Below are 19,429 nucleotides of genomic sequence, written 5' to 3' on the forward strand. Positions count from 1 at the left end.
CTAATTTGATGAGCTGAAGAGGTATTAAAGTGAGAGGAATAACCCTTAAAAAAAAATATCCTTGGGGCAGGAATTTTTTCTCAGCTGAGTGGCAGTGACTGAAACTGGGAATTGGGAGTGAATGGGCCAGCTCTACTCAGCTGTTTTACTCCTGAAGTGTTAAGCTCAGCTTAAATTCCGAGGTGCAAAGTCCCTTTTACTCCACGCCTGCGCCCCCCTCACTTGCATAAGACCAGGGGTGTGGGAGATCAGACCTGTGGGGTTGTCTTCAATAAGTGGTGATTGATCAATTGGAAGATGCTCAGCAAAAACAACCTGTCTTGGGCTGCTGGCTTTCTAAAAAAAACAGCATTCAACTGCTGTGAGGCTTTGTCCTTGCAGGTCCAGCTTTCCTGGGCTCAGTACACTTTTTTTTTTCCCCCTGTAAACTACCTGAAAATGCTCATTTTTCACCTTTTAGATATGAACTGGTGTTTTGGAAGAGGGTAATTTGAAAGGAGCATAATCTATAGGAGCTTTGGTTTTTTGGCTGGCAGGCTTTGATTGTCATGACAAAAAAAAAAGCCAACCCCCCCCCCCCCAAAAAAAAAAACCCAACCCACAAAACATTAAATTACTTGTCATGGTTCCTTTTGTTAATGAGCTAGGTGCCAAGTAGCTGCTGATCGGTCTGGAAATCTCTTCTCCAGCTGCATCCCTGCTTTGGAAATACTTTGCCTGGCTGGTTTATCCAGTTGTTTGACAGCGGAGGCAGGGTGAGCTCGGGTCCTCCTGCAGAGCCGAACCTTGGAGGGTTGTGCTGAAATTTGCACCAATTCTGCTTCGAAAACATCCCAGCCCTGCAGCCCTGGCTCAGGCAGCGAGCTGCCTGAGCCACCAGCAAGGCTACACGTTAAATCAGTCTCCTTATAAAACCTCTTTTGCCTCCTCTCCCTCCTGACAAAAATCTTGAAAAGCATCAGATTTTGTACACAAAGTTGGGATTTTTGGAAGAATCAAGAGTTAAGGTTTAATTTGAAGGTTGTCTTGCAGACTGGCTGAGCGGGGTTGGAAATGCTGACTTTTAAAATGAAACTGCAAGCTCGAGTCTCTGTTCCCCAGTGGAAAAATAGTTTTGTTTCCATCTGGGTTGCCTGTGCCCGAGAGGTGGAATGACCAGTTCCTCATGTAATTTGGAGGCAACGCCGTGACGGGGATCTGTAACGGGTGCCCGAAGGTTCCTCTGAACCCCAGCACGCCGCTCATCTTAAGTCTAAAACAAAGTTTCTGTCTCTAAAGTAGGAACTTGTGCTGCTCCTGGTATCTCCTCATTAATTATGTGTGTGTGTATGGACTGTGGTGTAGCAGAGAGCGAGACTTGTACTCAGATTCTCTGAGTAGCTTTTTTTTTGGAAGCTGAAATGAATAAATCTAGTCCAGGGAGCCCAGCTGTGGTTTTGGAGGGAGCTGGTGGCTCCAGCAAGTTTTTTTCCCCCACTCCTCTGGACCTGATGACTGCCTGCTGCAGATTAGGTGCTAATTTTTCAAATCAGAAGAAAATCAATTTAAATCACTTCCACTCATCCTTTGAGTCCTGATGCTCAGGGCTCTCCCCTGCATTTCATATCCCCTCTTCCTGGAGAGGGAAAATGCAAAGAGCGCTGTTGGCGATAATTAAACTTCACACAAGGTATATTTATTCCACCAAAGTTAATGCTGGAGTTAAACGTTTCGTGCCAGAAACGGGTTCTTTGCCAGTACAAAACCCCCGGTCAGTGTAAATTATGATCTCTGGTTGTATTATCATTGCTTTATAAAAAAGATGTAAATTCCTGTCCAGCAGGTATATCCCCATCTGCAAAATTTGGCTGATAAAACATGCTCGTATGTGTCTCCTGGAATAAAAGCAGCAGGAACATCCAGGTAGCAAGGTCTCAAACCCTCTGCGCGTGGTGCCACGTCTATTTTGGTTTTATGGTACAAATAGCAAAGCTGCAGCGTTACTGTGTTGTCAAGCGCAGGCAAAGTGGCTTCTCGGAGTTCAGAGTTTAATACCAGGGGGAGAAGGACGGGATTAGAGTGCACATTGCTGGTTCAAAGGTTACCCGAGATGTTTGTGGTTTGGTTTTTTTTCAATTTGTAGTAGGTTTCCAGCGTGTCGGTGTATGTGCTGACCCCGCTTGTAAAACCTGAGTGGCGCAAGCCCACGTGTGCTCGGTGCTCAGTGTTGTGCTCCAGTTTCGGGAGCTCAGGAGGAATTTGGTGATGGGGAAAAGGGTTGAACGCTAAAAAGAGGCTTTGAGCTTCGCTGCTGGCTCCAAACTAAATGTCACCATTATTTTTGGTGCATTTGAGAATATTCCCAACGTTATGCTGCCTCCAAACCCCTGTCTGGTGCGATCCTTTCCTGCTGAGTTGGGATGTAATTAAGAGTTAATTTGGGTATGTTCTGGTTTCCCCCCTGCGGGAAAGAACAAAGGGGAAAGGTGTGGTGCTGCTCTGCAGGACAAAGTTTGATCTCTTCGGCTGTTTTTATTTTCTGCTTGTGAAGTGGTGCTTTCTGCTTTTGGATGCTGCCTCTGCCCGTGGAGTCAGTGGTGGGGGGTAGGGAAAAGGAGGATAAAGAGTGAAAAGGGGGGGGGGGAATAAGATTTCTGATGCTGTTTGTAGAATAAAGGTAGCCAAGAGCCTTTTCCTACTTCTCCTTGCCTGTGTTTAGGGCTGGATGTTGCCCCGGACAGAAGAATTCCCTTTAAAAACCTTATCAGGTTGCAAGAAAAACATTGCCCCTTATTCCTGATGTATTTACAGATGGGACTGACCTTGTGCCTGCTGATGGATGTTTGTTTGTGGAGTTGCTGAGCGCTCTGCTAGAGGGGGGAAATTCCAGCTGTTTGTAGAGCCCCAGGAGGAAAAAGGTGAATTTTTGAAGCACTTTAGTGTCCTCTGCTGCCCCTTTTAAAGGTAGAAGCGGCTGAGAGGTATGTACTGTTCCTGGGCAGGGTGTTTGGAGCGTTTTTTTTGGGGACTGTCTTCTGTTTTAGAGCTGGGCAACTGTGTAAGGGTTAGTAAATGGTTCTGAAAATAGGTCTTTGCTTGACAGGTATGCTCTGCTGGGACCCAGAGTGACTTCTAGGTCTTAGGTGTGATGTGGTTTCCTCTTCTTCCGAGTCTAGCAGCTTTGCTTTTAACTGCTTTAACCTCTCTACTGGATTTAATACTTTTTTTTTTTTACATCTCAGGACACATTTAACCAGTTAAAGGCACTGCATTTTTCACATTTTAAAAACATTAGTTCTACTTGTTCTTTTTTTTTTTAATCAGCTATTTTTGGTCCAACCTTGGTTTGTCCTTCCATACCTCAGCGTTCCAGTTCGGTGTTTCTGGGAAAGGCGGCTATTCGGGAGCCCCCTGTTCTTGTGGGCTATTGATAGCGCCTGAAAAATGCAATGCTGAGCAGTTGTGGTCTTCGTATCTACGGACGTGGGCTGAAGAGGAATGTGAATTCGGCTGGAGCCGTGGGGCAGAGCGTTTTTGCAACTGCCAGGAGGATAGTTTGAAGGGTTTGGAGCCCAAAACGTGCTTTTAAAAAAGCCTGGCCTAAAGGTGATGCTATTTTAGACTCAGCATTTGAATGCAGGATCGTAATAGTTATGGTCAACCTGACTTTTTTAGAAGGAAATTGTCTTGGAGATGTTAGTTTTAAGCCTGGTTATTGATGAAATATGCAGAGGCAACCTTCAGGAGCTTAGGTTTTAACTATTTTCTCTTAAAACTAACCTCAAGGGGTTGATGGCCCTGCTGTGGACTAACCATTTAAGAGAGACAAGGTCGGGATGTGCAGTGGCTCGAAGAGAAGGAAGATCCATCTCTTTACATCAGTGTTTTGAAAAATAAGTGTAGGACAGGGGCTGAATGATCTCCCTGGTGGTAAAAAAACAACAAAAACCCCCAGAAAAGGTCTAGAAAAAAGCTGAGGTGCAACCTTTTAATGGTAAGGGAAGATGAACAAGCAGCAGCTTTGAAGTCCCTACTCAAGTCTGGTATCTTTAATTATTTTTTAAATAGTAAATGACCCCGAGTGTGTGTGCAAGTGTGGAGGACTGATTTTGAAGGGTCTTTTGTTTTTTTTACTGGAGATGGGGTGTTGGATGTTGGATGTGCTCCCGTGTGGCTGCTTCTCCTCCTCTCTCCTTCTGTCTTTCCCCTGGGATGGAGATGGCCTTTCTCATCTGCTGGGTAGGTCTTCAGAAGCTTGTTGACTTGCTCTATACCATCAGGAAGCAGCTTTATGAGCCCAAAAATGCCTCAGTATTTCCCCCTGGAATATTCCTGGTGTGCCTTTGGGCCATTAGGAGATCTGGCTGCCTTGTGGAGGGGTTGCTGTGGTTGTACCAACACCTGGAGAACCTGAACTTGAGATCTTGGGGAGGTCTCCGATGCTCTTCAGCACAGGTAGTGTGAGCTCAGGGCTTCGGAGTTGTCTGACCTCACCTACGAGCTAATTGAGGCTGAAACAAGCAGTTTACTCCATGGCAAAGATTAGTAGGAACATCACGGAGCTGAGTAATCTTCCTGCAACTCTGAGCATACCCAAGAGGCTGTGTCCTTTACCCCGTGCTGGAGGAAGCTTATTTTATTGTTGGTGGCCGAGTGATTTACAAATGAGTTCGGGTTGCTCATTAGCCTGATGATTTGTTTTTAAAAAAATAAATAAATAAAAATCCCTGTTTAATTTGCGAGGAGCTTGGAGCTGCTGGTGGCCCTGGTTCTCCTCTTAACGGGGCACGCTGACCCTGAAGTGGCTTGCTGGGTTTGCTCTGCGGAGTTACTTGCTCCTGTTGTAACTGAAGTGGGAGTAGAAGCATGTTCTCCATGTTACATCGCCCGACTTGTCCGGGCGTTAGTCACGCTATTGGCGCTGCAGCCTCTTGCTGCATGAAATGTCTTCCCTCCTGGATGAATGGTGAGATGGGTCTTGATTTGCTCTGGCTATAAACTCGATAAACCATGTAAAAAAATTTAAGTCAAATACAGTAGCTGAGTGGTGGCTTTGTACGTTCAACTCTTAAGAATCCTCTGTACCAAATGATCGATTAATGGATGAAAAGTTGACTTTTCTGGCTGCAGCCTCATGCTAAAGATAGCTGCTGGGCATGGGTGAGTGTGCCGGAGAAAGTCCCGCTGCTCTAACTGCTCTTTTCTCAGAACAGCTGTTAGTTTTGTTGATACTTTCTAAACTTGTGATTTTTTTCAGCTCTTTCAAGGCTGCCTCTGCAATTAAGAGAAAGTAAGTGGCTGATTTCTGACATCAGTTAGACCCTGAGTCTCTTGACCAGACAGAAATTTGAATATAAAACCACCTCTCTGCTTTTTTTTTTTACTTGATACTTTTGAGTATTTGCATCTGGTTTTCCTTTTTCACACCTTCTGTTTTTAGCTTCTTAATTATTGAAAGAAAAAAAAAGAGTTGCTGTTTATGGCTGGGTCATTACAGACTCCGAACCTCTTCCTGTGAATCCAGACCACGTATCTGAGGTGCAGTCTGGCTCTACGTGGATACCTACAGAGAAAACAGCCCTTTGGGAAATGCAGAGGCGGTGAGTTGCTTTCAGGTGGCTTTAGAAGACCCTGTGGCTGAGTTCTGGGTCGAAGCTCTTCTCTGAGGTTGACTGCTGCTGGCATAAATGCCTTGAAAATACAAACGCCTGCTTTGTCTTGCCTATTCATCAGAAATTTTTGGAGATATATTTGTGATTTGCGCTTTGTGGTTGAAGCTCGTGTGCTTTGAAGATCTGGCAGTGATTGCTTGGGGCCCTGAATTGATCTTAGATAAACTTTTGCTATTTTTGAGCCCTTCGGTAGCAGCAATATTAAAACAACTGCAAGAATGAGAATGCATGGAGGGAGATGGGGCTCTCGTTTGGGCTGGGATAGGTCAGATTTTTGGGGCACAAACCCTTCTCAGATACAAACTGCTCAATTCTCAAGGTAAAACTTCTTCAACCTGCAGCTCCTGGAAACATCTTGCAACTTTCTCCCATCCCTGTGGCTTAATTGCAGCTTGACTCTTCCAGATTTCTCTTTGTAGCTGACTACTCTAGTTCTCCTACTGCTAATTAAAGGATTTGAGGCTAAATTGGTCATCTTGGAAAACTTTCCAGGCTACGGAGCACTAGTGTGTGCAAGTGTCTGTATGTAACTCCCTGGAAAAGCAGGGAAGGTGTGATACAGGGCCTGGGTAATGTGCAGACTTAAATGAGAATTTAACTATAGAGGAAACTTAGTACTAAAAGCAGGAGAAATTTAAGCAAAGTGGAGGCTTTTTGAAAATACATTTTATCTGATGTTCCCCACTTACTTTAAGTGGGATTCTTGGCTTTGGCTCTGGCTTGTATGGCATATTGGATACCAAATATATGGATATTTGCCTGATGTGGACTAAGGTACCTGTTACTTCACCTATAATGGCCTGCATTGCCTGTATGACCAAAAACATTGATTTTTGAGTAAGTTCTGCTGGTTTTAACACCAGCTTTAACTTCACTGTTGACTCCAGTTGTGGGGTCTCGCTCTCCTCCCTTAAACATTGGAAATCCTCCGCTCAGAGCAACAGACCAGTTTGAGCAAACAATGTGGTCATGTTTGTCCCAGTCTGCTGTTGGTTTTGTTAAAACGGCTGATTTTTCTATATATTTTTATGCTATAAAATGAGACCCGCTTTTGCAGATGTAGTTTGGTGGTTCTGCTGTAGGAAATTGTGGGTTTTGCCCTCGAATAAAAAAGCTGAGTGGTATTTGGGGCTGGCACTGCAGTATTGCCTTGAGTGCAGATGTTTTGTCAGATACTCGATATTCTGCAGGTCTGGGTATGACAGAACAGAAATTACAGTTAGAACTTGGTGCGCTTCTACTCCTGTTCAGGCTTCATCCAGGCACAGATTTATTTAAATGTTTAAAAAGTGGTTAGTGCTGGTGTCTGACAAAGCTCTGTGAGCTCAGGAAGATGGCAGAGATAAGGGTAAGGAGGAGGAAGACCTTGCCTGGTATTCAAAAGACCAGTAACTCCCTATTTTATTTTATTAACCACTGTTTTGCTAGCTCTTCCGAGAAAAATCCTTATCCTCAGCTTCAGCCCTTGGTGAGCAATAGCCAATGTACAGGCTCGGACTTTGGATGGTCAAAATACCATTCCTGGGATCACGTTGGGGTCTGTGCCCATCCTTGGCTTTGGATGCCCATGGAGGAAATTGGGAGATTCAGGTGAATGACGTACCGAAAGTGCCTGGTTTTTCTTTCTCTGACCACAAAACAGCGGGAGAGCGGCCACCCTGGCCTGCGACAGCGATGTTTTTAGTTAAATCCTCTCCGCTTCCTTCTGCGCGGCTTCTCTGTTTGGTGTTTACAGGGTTTATGAAACCAAATGGCGAGATAAGGCTGCTCTTGGGTTGTGCAATCGCACGGCATCCATGCACACCTGTGGTTTTATCGGTGAGGGGACTGGTTTGGGGATGGAACAGACTGGTCGGGGAGGGGAAAAAAAAAAGCAAAACGGGGTTGCAAAAACGGGGTTTATTTTCCTGAAGTCGACTCCGCATTCAGTCAGTGCCCAGGGCCAATTCAGCAGTAGCTCCGCGAACAAACCGTCCTGTACCAAAGCTTTCAAGTTCAATTCCTGGATCGCATTCAGTCCTCTCCCTTTGTTTGCAGTGTTGGGAAGGGCTCTTGGATCAAGGGTCGCTCAGTCGCCGCCTCTCATTCAAGTGTCAAACTTGAGGCCTTATTAAAGGAGAGCCGAAGCCAAAAGAAATTGGACTTTAAATATAAACCACAGCTATTAAGGCGAAAGGAAAAAAAAAAAAAAAAAGAGGCTATGCATGACAAGTTGGGAAGTGCTAATTAATAGAAAAAACTGGTTTGGAGCGAGGTTTGGTAGGTGGATGGATGAAATCAGATCTGGAGAGCTGAGATAGCCCAGCACCGAGTCTTGGAACATGAAGTGTGTGAGTGCAAGCTCACCAGACGTATAGAAGTGCGTATGTACATATAGAACTGAAATTCTGCTTTCCATGGGCTGCTGTGGCTTTTGGAACATCAGAGGACACGTGCCAGAAGAAACTGGTGGCCGCTGGGCTACGTGGTTTCTGTCCTAGCACAAAAATTTGGACCCAACGCTACCTCGGAATTTGTTTCATGATGATTATCACAAATGAGATGCGTCTTTTCTTGAACGCATATGCTGACTGTTCCCTGTTTGGGGTGGGTTCTCCCTACCCAGTTTGCTGGAAAAATGGAGGTTTTTAATAATAATTTATATGCACTTTGAAATCCTGGCAGGGGATCTTGGTGGTAGAGCATTGCGGTGGCTTGGGCTGAGCAAAAGCCAGCTGTGGCACGTGGAAAATATTGAGTCTTGTGACTGTTTTCAGCTGAATTGTCTTTTTGTCCTGAAGCTGGATGAACCCCGCAGAGCACAGTCTTTGTTCGCTCCAGCAGCCTTCGTGGAGATAAGATTCCCCAGACAAAATAAGTATTTTTGGCAAGGTATCTGCTCTTTAGCATTGACTTTTTTTGGCGGACGCGGTGTCGGGTGGCCTTGTCCATGGAGCCAGGGCTGATCTGTCCCACAGAGGCGAGACGCTGAAGCCTTGGATGTCTTGGTGGTGGCGACCTCCTCAGCTGATGATCGTTTGGCTACTTCAAAGTGGAAAAAAAGACTCGAACTGGGGAGGTAAAAAATGTTTTCCAGGCTGGATGTGATGGGCTGGCTGGGAGGCAACATCTTTTTGAGGGTTTGCTGCTCTAATGCTTCTCTTGGAGCCTTTCTGGTGATGTAGCGAAAAGTTCAGGGAGCAGCAAGCCTTGGTGATATCTAAATCTGCCCTTTTGCAATCGTAATTGTAATCTCCTTGGCGTATCTGCAAAAGTTGTTTTTTTTTTCTTACAAGAGTTTGAAGCTCCTTTCCGGGCTGAGTGGGTGCTGTCTCTTCTTTTCCCAGATGTTTTACCTCATATGGGGAACATAGATGGGACCTCGATGGATTTATAGCAATTAAATTGGCTTAAAATAGGAGCTTCCAGGTGAGAAGAACTTTAAATAATTTCTAGAACTGGTATGAGCAGGTGTGCTGCTGGAAAATTTGGGGGAGTCTTAGGGGAGGGATTGAGGGGTGAATTGTAGTGGAAAACATAAGAATACTGCAAAAAAGTCTGAAATAATTGTAGTAAAGCTGTGATACTCTGTACAGGAGGTGGTTTAAATGCAACTGGGTTTCTCTGGTGTACGAGTGAGCCAGGAATGGTTGTAACTTGTTTGGCACGTGTTAGTCTTTGCTCTCACAGACTTCGGCCGTCCACACCACACCATTGGTTTAGTTGGGAGAGAAACCATCAGGTGGAATCCTGGGATGCTGTGGGATTGATGCCGTTCTCCTTTAGCAAACAGGAACGTGCCAACTTTTTTGGATTTTAATACCCAAATGGCTCTTTCTGAAGAGCAGGTGACTGGTGTTGTTTGGGGTGTTGTTTGGTTTGGGTTTTTTTTGTACAATACCTTGGATTTCGCCAGTTTCCTATTAAAGTCAGGATCTGCTGGAAAAAGTGAATTTGTAACAGTGATGCAATTACATTAACACAAAAAGGTTGGCATTTGTATCTATTTTCAGATACTACATGAAGTGTTTGCAAGTATTACAGTGGGGTTTTTCTTGGCCTTAGCCTTTCTTTAGGGAAAAATCCTTATTTTCACTGTTTCTGCAGTCCTTGTGACATGTTTTACGCCCTGAGCTCTTGAAGTCTTGACTCTAATTAGTACATTAATCGAGATTGAAACATTTTCCCCCTGAATTAACGTGATTGCTAGCCTGTTAGTGGTACCTGCTTAATCACAGTTATCCTGATGGAGGTGAAAACCAGCAAAGATTGGTAACATAAACCTTTTAAATCACCAGCTTTTAGTTTGCAACTAGAAAAACAAACTTTACTAGGAGATCTGGCATCTTCCTCTTGTAAGTGCATGCTGTTCTTGGAGATCTTAACTGCTGGAGCTGTACAGAGGGTGCTGGAGAAAGAACTTCATTAAACAGGTCTGAAAACTTAAATTACTGGTGCTACAGTGGTCAGAGCGTGTAGATTTTTAGAAGACTTAAAATTATTGATGGATTTCAGTACTTTGCTATGGGGGTGTTTTTGTAGGAAACTGGTGACTTCTGCTGGAGGAAGAGTTTCTCTTCAGAGTTGCTCATATGTTGGTTCCCCCCCCCCCCCCCCGAGGAAATCTAAAAGGCGCTGAACATGCAGAAGATAAATAATGTTCTTAAAAAAACCAAACCTTTGCGTTTTAAGCAAATGGCCGCTTCCTCCAAGCTTCTGGGTTTGATTATTGGGAATTGGAGATGAAAACAAGTCCTTTCCGTGGCTGTCACTAGCTGTAAAAAAAATAGTAATTGCAAGAAAAAAAGTGACCAATACTTGAGCTTTAATCTGGTTTCTGTTACCAGACAAGCATGAGTAGTGATGTAATTGTAATTTGTGGCATTCACAGAGCAGGCCTGTTAATGGAGATACTGTAAAACAGGGATGCTAACGGAATTAGTGGGGGGTGGCTTTAAAATCCTGAAAAGATCCAGAAGTGGCCGGAACGGGACCCCAAGTTGTATTGGAAAATGCAGGTAGGCTGAAGCAGGTGATGCCACTGGGTGTTCCCAGCTCTTGGTAGATTTTCCTGCCTGCAGGGAGGTACTGGGTTGTCTCAGAGAAGAAATAGTGTTTAATGAATGTCTAACGAGCTCGTTTTGCTTGGGCACAGGGTTTGGTATGTGTTTTTACCCTTCGAGCTGCTTTGGTGTCCACCTGCCTCCAGCATGAGCTTTGTTAGGAAGTCGAACCGGCAGCAAACCCCGAGTAAAGAGCGGGTATGGCACATGTAAGATCAGCTTAACCTTTGAAAAAACACTACTAAAATGTCAACCCCTGGCAGTAATTGCTGTGGTGTGACAAAGCCCTGAGCAACCTGTTTGACTGTCTGAAGGCAGTCCTGGTGTGAGCAGCAGACCTCTGGACATCCCTTTCAACCTCTAGTATTTCTCACCCGAGGGCAGGTGAGTCTTGCTTTGCCTTGGCTAAATTTTCTGTGCCCACTTGCTAGGCCTAGGTCGGAGCGCTTGGTTTTCTCTGCGTTCCTGGGTGCTGGATTCCCTGTGCTGGGGGAAAAAGTCTCGCGTCTCCCATGTCCTTTAGGGTCTGTCCTGCTCCTGAAATGAAACGAAAGATTTTTCTTTAAGTAGTTAGTTTGTGGGCTGGCTCAGGAGGTGTGGTGGGTATTTCGTGAGCAGAAGCGATGTTGAAAAGGTGTTGGTAGCGGTTACAGTCGTATTCCTGGAGACAGTCTTTGCAGTAGAAGCTTAAATCTCATGTCGAGTGCTTTGTGGGGTTTTTTTTTTTTTTTTAGATAATTTCTGCGAGAAGGCAGAGCGGGAGTGATTGCTGTTCTTGGGCTGGAGCCGCGGGTGGTTTTGAGACTTTGAGATGCCGCAAGCTGGGTAGCAGCCCCGGGAATTGTGTTAAACCCAGGTCTTGCAACTGGTTTAAACAACTGGAAAAGGGCTTTCAGGGCTGGAAAAGAGCTTTTTGAGTAATCTGTGGATTATTTGGGGAAAGGTTAACATGAGGGAACGGACCTGTGCTACTTGAAGCTCTCAAAAAGAGGTGGATTGGGTTGGTTAGCTCAAACTAAATCATTTTTCTCAGTATATATAAATCCCAAAGCGTGCACACTTTGGATGATGGTCTGGACCGTTGTCTTGGATCCCTTCACCCATCCACATCTGCATTGTGATGCTTTTAATTGTCAAAGGTTCCTGGTTTTCTGACTCATACGTATTGTTCCCTACAAATAACTGAAATCTGAAGAACCAAAAGGCAGCGGCTAAAAGTTAGCAAGGATTTTTTGTCTGTGATTCTCAATTAACATCTGTTTCTTTTCCTTACAGATCTTTCTTTCAATAGTAGCTTCAAAAATGAGGGTCAGAGGCTTTAGCTGGTGAGGAAGAACCGAACACCTCGAAGGGTCAACTCTTGATTTCAGGTAATTATCCTGAATTGTGCTCCTAAGTGCATGATTTTACAGGGTGCAGCTTATTTCCAGCATTTTGGGACAGTAATGTCACTTTTGGGGGTGTCACCGAAGAGAAGGTGATATAAAGCAGGACGGCAGGAATTAATTCCAGCCAGGGATGAGCTGTGCTCGTTGCCTTTGAGGGATTTGGACTGAGTAAATCTCGTAGCAGCTGCAGTGAATGGATTTGCTGGATTTACCAATAGGTGTTTGCTGGTGTGAGTGGATGGAACCGGGGTTGTATGGATCTTCATCTCCTGGCGGGGATTTGGAATGGAGCAGGAGCTTTGTTAGGGCTGGATCAAACTTGATTGGCTCGATACTTCATTAGGTCATAGAATCCTCCAGGTTGGAAAAAACCTTTAAGATCGAGCCCAACCGTTAACCCTGCGCTGCCAAAACCACCATGTCCCGAAGCGCCGTGTCTACATGTCTTAAATCCCTCCAGGGAGGATTTAAATCTGCAATTCCAGCCCGGAAAATAAGAGGCAGAGACAGCAGAGTGCTGAGGTGAGGGTGCAAAGTCAGGGAGAAGCTTCACACACGTGAAATAATTCAGTTTTCTGTATCTTGGTGTGTTTCTCTGGTATTTTAGAATATCAGGCACAATTTTTTTGCTCCCCTTCCTATGCAGCTCTATCTCCCATACCCCTCAGCCAGCACTTTGGTCTCCTCACAGGTGCCACTGAGTCCGAATTGGGCCACATTCTGCTCAGCTGGGTGTTACTGGGAGTGTTGCTTCCATCTCGGATGCCCATCAGACAGCGTTGTGCAAAGCTGCTGCCTCTTTGGGGCTTGTGCTCCCCCTGGTTCAGGAAAATAAGACCCAAGTGCAATGTGTTTTGGTGTCTCTACCCAGAACTTGGTCTTCAAAGTGTGTTTTCTTTCTAGTAGTTTACCCTAAAAGGCTTAGTAATAAATAGGGAAAATACCCCAGGTACACAACTATTGATTTTTTTCATGGCTTCAGCTTGAAAAGTACTTGGTTGGCTTTGTGACATCTGAATGTTTTGGCAAGCTTGGCGATTTATGATCTCCAATAATTGTCTCTGAGGTATTTTTGGTTACAGATGTAGCCCAGATGTGATGACCGAGTGGCTTTCTGGAGTCTCGGGTGGGAAAAGCCGTGTTTTCAATATCCAGCTGCTCTTGGAATGTCTTGACCTCAGAGGATATTTTTTTGTTGTTGTTGTTTTGTTAGTGGGCAGCAAGAATCAAAATTGAGGGGTGGGGGGAAAGCTTCATCTCTCCAGGAAAAGAGCAGTTTCTTGCAAGTATTAGGCTGGAGTGGTCAGTGGGCATCAAATCTTTTTTCTTTCTTTTTTTTTTTTTTTTTTTTTTTTTCCCCCTGGAACAGCAAGGACTGGGAATAGCCTCGTGCTCAGGCTGCACCTGTAGGATCCTTACATCTGGTACTACAGCTGAAACCCAATACTAGAAAGGGTAAAAAAAAAAAAAAAAAAAAAAATTCTCTGAGTTAAAATAGATAAACTTTTCTTCAGCAACTTTTTTGAGGTGTGTAGTCACCTGCAGCCGTGTTCTGCCATCTTCTCCATCCACTGTGGTGCTCTGGGTGCTGTGAGGACTGATGGAATTGAGTTTGGGGTGACGTTGGGTGCCCCTGTCTTGAAATGGGGGGGGTAGGTGGGGGGGTGGCTTGGACTTGTTCAGTGAAATAGAACCAGCAGCCAACTATGGTGTGAGACACCGGTGTGGGAATCTGTGTCCTGTGGCACTATCCATCTGCTGTGACGGGGGCTGGCGGCAGGTTGGGATGTGCCAGGTGAGGACGTGGTGCCAGTGCTGATGTAGAGAGGTGGTGGGACTCGAAGTTCACACCTCGATGGTGGGCTGTTGGAGGACCTGTCATCTGGCGATGCTGAAAGCATCTCGGTTGATCCCACTGGATGGGGACAGTTTGAGGTTAAGGCAGCGGCTCTTCATCCACGAAGTGTAGTTTAATATTTGCTGCTGAATATTTCGGGTATAAATCACCCTTCACAAACGTGCTGGGGGTTCTGGGATCACTTATTTTTCAGCAAGAATGGATCTTGCCCAGGGTTATCTTGGAAACTGCACGTGCATGCAGGGAGGATCTGTTTGAGTCATAAAATAAAATCCATGACTGTGCTGAGCCGGGGGGGGGGGAGGGAGGATGATAAGGTAGTCACCGAAAATTTTGTGTGGTTCCAGCTGCCTTAAAAGTGGGAGGCTGAACCCAACGAGAGCTACTTGGAAGTTTCAGATTGATGTGCCGGCTTCTACATCAGTCGTCCTTGAACATTTGTGGTGAAACAATGTAGAAAACCTGCTCCGATGTCTCCTGCTGCTTAATACGGCCAGCCTCACTTCCTAATCAGCAGTTTTGTAATAATATTGTAAGATAGTAATCAATAAAAGCTGATTACTCTCTCTGCTCTTTGAAATACAGTGAAATGTTGATGGTGTAGGTGGGTTTTGTGGCCAGGATTTGTTTGCTGTTAAGCAACTGGGAGTTGTAGTGCAAAACCCCATGGGTCTGCGGCTATTTTAAGCTTAAATCGTGGTAAAACCGCTCAATTTCCACTCCAAGGTTATCTTTTTTTTTCTTTGAGCCATGGCAAATTGAGCATAGAAATAGCTGCTCCCCCCCAAAAAAAAGAGGCAACAAAATAAATGAAAACGTTTTTCTTGCTGTCCTAGCTGTGTAGACACCCCAAAAAGCAGAGGGGAGCCCCGTGGTTTAGGGCGCAAGAATAAATAAATTTCTCCTGGCTTGGAAACCTGCTGTGTTTAGGGTACAGGGCGGACCGAAGCGGTCCTGAAATTCAGCGTCCTACTGCCGAACGCCTCCCATGGGGCACAAAAAGGCACCAGCGGAGCTGAAATGGGCCGGGAAGTGCTGCATGGTTAGAGGAGGGGAAAAAAAAAAAAGCCAGCACAGGTAGCTGTGGAGGTCAGCATCCCCATCGGCACGGGAGCGAGGTTCAGGGCTGCTGGGGATGCTCGCTGGCAGTGTGGGGGTTGGATGGGATCCAGGAGATGCCGTCTGGCTGGTGGCATCAATGCCCACGCTGCCCAGCCACCAGAACAGGTCAGATGGAAAAGTAAATTCCCTCTTGGCGCTTCCCCACTGATACAGATAGTGGCCTTAAAAACCCGAGGAGTGAACCCAAGTGACCAACAAGCTGGTTTTTTTATTTTGAGCCAAGGCATGATGGAACTCCGCAGGGTCACAAAGCTCCCAAGAGGGTGTCACGGTCCCATTTCTGCAGAAAATTGTTAAAAAAATAAAGTGGAAATCAAAATGCAAAGAGCTTGGGTGGGAGGTGATGCTCTGGGGGGGTAAGGGTTGCAAATGCTCTTCCTCTGGCTGGAAGTAAGTTGCAGCAGCAGCAAAATAATTCCTGCACTGGAAACTGCACCAGCAGGTTAAAGAAATGCCAAGTGCGAAGCTGAGCAGTCGTGTGGCTGCTCTGGTGAAAACGTATATGAGCCTGGTGAAAATGTGGTCACGCCACAGACAAGCTTGAGCTGTCGCCTTTGGATTTCCTGGGGCGAAACGTCCCGTTTCTTGCAGAAATTGCAGAAGTGGCGATAACGTCAAGGTCTGCAGGAGTGCCCTGTCCCCTCCGGCTCGTGGATGGGTTCCTTGTTGGTGCCCAACAGCACAGCCTTTGCATCTCGTGATTATTTAGAGATATTTTAATTTTTAAATATTCTGTAGCCTATCTGGGAATTCTTGTGCTGTTTCATTAAGCTGTTTCAAAAAGAAATAACCCTGGAATTGTGTGTGAGAGAAGTAAAGCGGTTTGGTCGTAGGGTGACGTGGAAGGAGGGAAAAACAAAAAAAAAAGGCAGAGTTTAAGGCATGAGTAAAGTTTATATATATTTATTAATCTGTATTTAGATAGCACCTATTTGTGCACTTTAATAGGTAAAGGGGGGTACCGAGGTGGGGATTTTTTCTTTTATACACTGAAGTCTGTGCCACTTGGGACATCGCTTTTTCAGATCTGGTTTAACTCCATTTGAAATGGATACAGAAGAGGTTTGGACTGCTTGAAAATCTGTAGAACCACTCCTCAATGCCTTTTATTATTTTTTTTAAAATATTTTTTTAAACTCACTTTCTGCTGTATAATCCCAGTAGCTAACCCCTGAAGTAACCAATTAATATGGCATAAATCCATTCCAACAGCAGCTTTGATGCAAAAGGTGGGTTTCTTCTGTGCTGTCCCCCTGTGTGTTGTGTGAAAGGCTGCAGAAAAAAGAATCTCCGCTACACCACCCTGCAGCTTTATTTTCCCTAAAAATAATTGCAGCAACAGGGGAGAAGGAGCAAACCACTGTTAAGTTTATCCTCAGTCTTGATTACAGTCTCCACGTGAGCATTGTGGAATAAGGTCTGACTCTGCACCCTTGTCATTTATTTATTTTTTTTCCAGTCCATTTCTAAATTATATTAATGGTGGGTGGAAACTAATTTCCTATTCAGTCTCTAACTAATAAGATATTTGGGATGGTGTAGATTTCGCACGTGGCCATGTGCAGGTAGTTTTTGCTGACTGATGCTTTGCGTGTCCTACAGCAAAACTAAGCCTGGACGTGGAAAACACGGAGATAAGGAGTTTGAAACCTGGATTGTGGGAAAAGCTGCTGCCACGGTGCCCGTCCAGGACACTATCCTGTTTCATACTTAAAATGATCTTACCAAGGGCATCTGAACTATTTTTTAATAAAAACATAACCTCCTTTTGTAAAAAAAAAAAAAAAAACAAAAAACAAAAAACCCAAAAAACCAAACACAACCTCCTTTTGTAAAAAAAAACAAACCCACAGCCTCCTTTTGTAAAAAAAAACAACAAAACCCAAAAAAACCCACAGCCTCCTTTTGTAAAAAAAAACAACAAAACCCAAAAAAACCCACAGCCTCCTTTTGTAAAAAAAAACAACAAAAAAACCAAACAAAACTAAAAAACCCCCACAGCCTCCTTTTGTAAAAAAAACAACAAAAAACCCAAACAAAACCAAAAAAACCCCACAGCCTTCTTTTGTAAAGAAAAAAACAAAACCAGAAAAAACCACAGCCTCCTTTTGTAAAACAAAAAACAAACAAAAACAGGAAAAAACCACAGCCTCCTTTTGTAAAACAAAAAACAAACAAAAACAGGAAAAAACCACAGCCTCCTTTTGTAAAACAAAAAACAAACAAAAACAGGAAAAAACCACAGCCACCTCTTGTAAAACAAAAAACAAACAAAAACAGGAAAAAACCACAGCCACCTCTTGTAAAACAAAAAAACAAACAAAAACAGGAAAAAACCACAGCCACCTCTTGTAAAACAAAAAACAAACAAAAACAGGAAAAAACCACAGCCACCTCTTGTAAAACAAAAAACAAACAAAAACAGGAAAAAACCACAGCCACCTCTTGTAAAACAAAAAACAAACAAAAACAGGAAAAAACCACAGCCACCTCTTGTAAAACAAAAAAAAAAAGAAAAAAAACCCTACAGCCTCCTTTTGTAAAAAAAAAAAAAACCCAAACAAAAAACCCCACAACCTCCTTTTGTAAAAAAAACCCAAACAATAATACCCACCTCCTTTTGTAAAAAAAAAAACAAACAAAAAATCCCACAACCTCCTTTTGGGAAAAAAAAAAAAAACAAAACAAAACGAAAAAACCCCCCACAACCTCCTTTTGAAAAAAAAAAACCCAAAAAAACACAACCTCCTTTCGTAAAAAAAAAAAAAACAAACCAACAAAAAAAACCCCACAACCTCCTTTTGAAAAAAAAAAAAAAAAACCACCAAAAAACCACACACACCCCACAACCTCCTTTGTAAAAAAAACAAACCAAAAAAACCCCCGTAACCTCCTTTTCTTAAAAAAAAGAAAACACAACCTCCTTGTGTAAAAAAAAACAACCAAAAAACCCCACAACCTCCTTGTGTAAAAAAAACCCAAAAAACCCCACAACCTCCTTTTGTAAAAATAATAATAAAACAGCTTGTACACTCTTCTCCCCATGTTTTTAAATAGAGCAGGGGCTTGGGAGTAAAGCTCATTTCATATTTTCCTCCCTGGAAAATTTCTTATTTTTATATAATATTCTTGTTATATATAATAAGAAAATGTCTTATTTGGCAGAACCCTTGTTTCTTTTCTTACCTTGACTTCCCTTCTCCGGCTGCAGGGCTTTTACTTCGCAGATGTTCAAGGGCTCTGTTTTTCCTTTATCCTATTAGAAATTGAGTGTTTTCCAGTATGGACACACTGACCCTGCCTTATTTTTGAACTAATTAATCCCTGCTGCTTGTGTGTCAAGACACCGATGTCAAAAACCATCCCTGGTTTGGGTCTTTCCAACTTTACCTTCCCTCAACCACCGTCATCACCTGGTAATTCTTCACTGGGGCTGATCCTGGAGGAATCTGGTTCCTATTTCCACATGTTAATGGGGATAATTAGCATCTCTTTAAAATATAATAGGGGAAGATAGGCACTGGGACAGCCCTAATTAATTTCTGGGATGGTTTAGGAGGCTTTTTTATGGTGTGTACACAGGTCTTTGGTGCCATCAGCCAGGGCCATCCATCCATCCATCGGTTTGTGTCCCTCACCAGGAAGTTTCCCAGCCCCCTCCCTAAGAAAAGGAGGATGCGCTGATCTCCCGCTGGTGCATCCCCTCGGATTTTTGAGCAGCTTCACGGATTTTTGAGCAGTTTCACAACAGGTCACTGGTAGCATGTGGGAGTATGTCAAGAGGCAAAGCTCCTCTTCCCGGGATGCTCAGGGATGCAGCGCGTTATTCTGGTGCCAGCGCTGAGTTTGGGGGATGGGGAAAATGGATTTCATCCACACTGTGTGAATTTGGGGGGGGGGGAATTTCCCCTCACCTGGGTTTTCTTTGAGGTGCAGCTCCTGAAATTGAGGATAGTGGGAGCTGTACAAAGGAGAGGAGGGAAACCAAATGCTTTGAGCTGGGATTTAAACATAATTTTAAACAGATAACGAGCAGGTCTTGAGGAACAAATGCAACCTTCAGTCCTCTCTGATGTTTGTCACCCTGTTGACACAATAATAAGACAGGGGAGCTGGAAGAAAACCACTTTTTGGGCACCTTTAGGTGAAATTTTCAGCGGCCAGGTGGTTCTGTTGGTAAATAATTTCCGCAGGGAGCAGCACGTGCAGGGCTGGACACGGGAGAGGCAGCAGCAGCAGCTGAATATCCCTGTTTCAGGTTAGGAGGAAGCTGCTGCCAAGCTAAACCATCGTTAATTAAGTCTTAAACAAAGAATTGGGAGGTTGGGAAGCACTGGATGCGCTGTTGGCTGTTGGTGTCACCTCTCC

At 44.2% G+C, this 19,429-nt stretch overlaps 1 protein-coding gene across 15 annotated transcripts in view; it reads left to right on the forward strand.

The window, feature by feature from the left end:
• BRD4 (bromodomain containing 4) overlaps positions 1 to 19,429 on the forward strand; it is a 74,862-nt gene that overhangs the window by 8,481 nt on the left and 46,952 nt on the right. For 5 of the 15 annotated variants that reach the window (XM_037407095.1, XM_037407101.1, XM_037407100.1 and 2 more), the window contains one exon: positions 11,969 to 12,063. The gene's annotated coding sequence lies outside the window, so the exon portion shown is untranslated. Of the gene's footprint in view, positions 1 to 2,790; positions 2,961 to 5,417; positions 5,580 to 7,548; positions 8,710 to 8,977; positions 9,060 to 11,968; positions 12,064 to 13,163; positions 13,208 to 13,450; positions 13,537 to 14,286; positions 14,472 to 19,429 lie in introns of those variants that run through there. The other 10 variants (XM_037407092.1, XM_037407090.1, XM_037407096.1 and 7 more) reach the window with 9 other exon arrangements.

This window comes from Falco rusticolus, chromosome 13 (genome assembly GCF_015220075.1).
Source record: "Falco rusticolus isolate bFalRus1 chromosome 13, bFalRus1.pri, whole genome shotgun sequence".
In the NCBI taxonomy this organism is placed as follows: domain Eukaryota; kingdom Metazoa; phylum Chordata; class Aves; order Falconiformes; family Falconidae; genus Falco; species Falco rusticolus.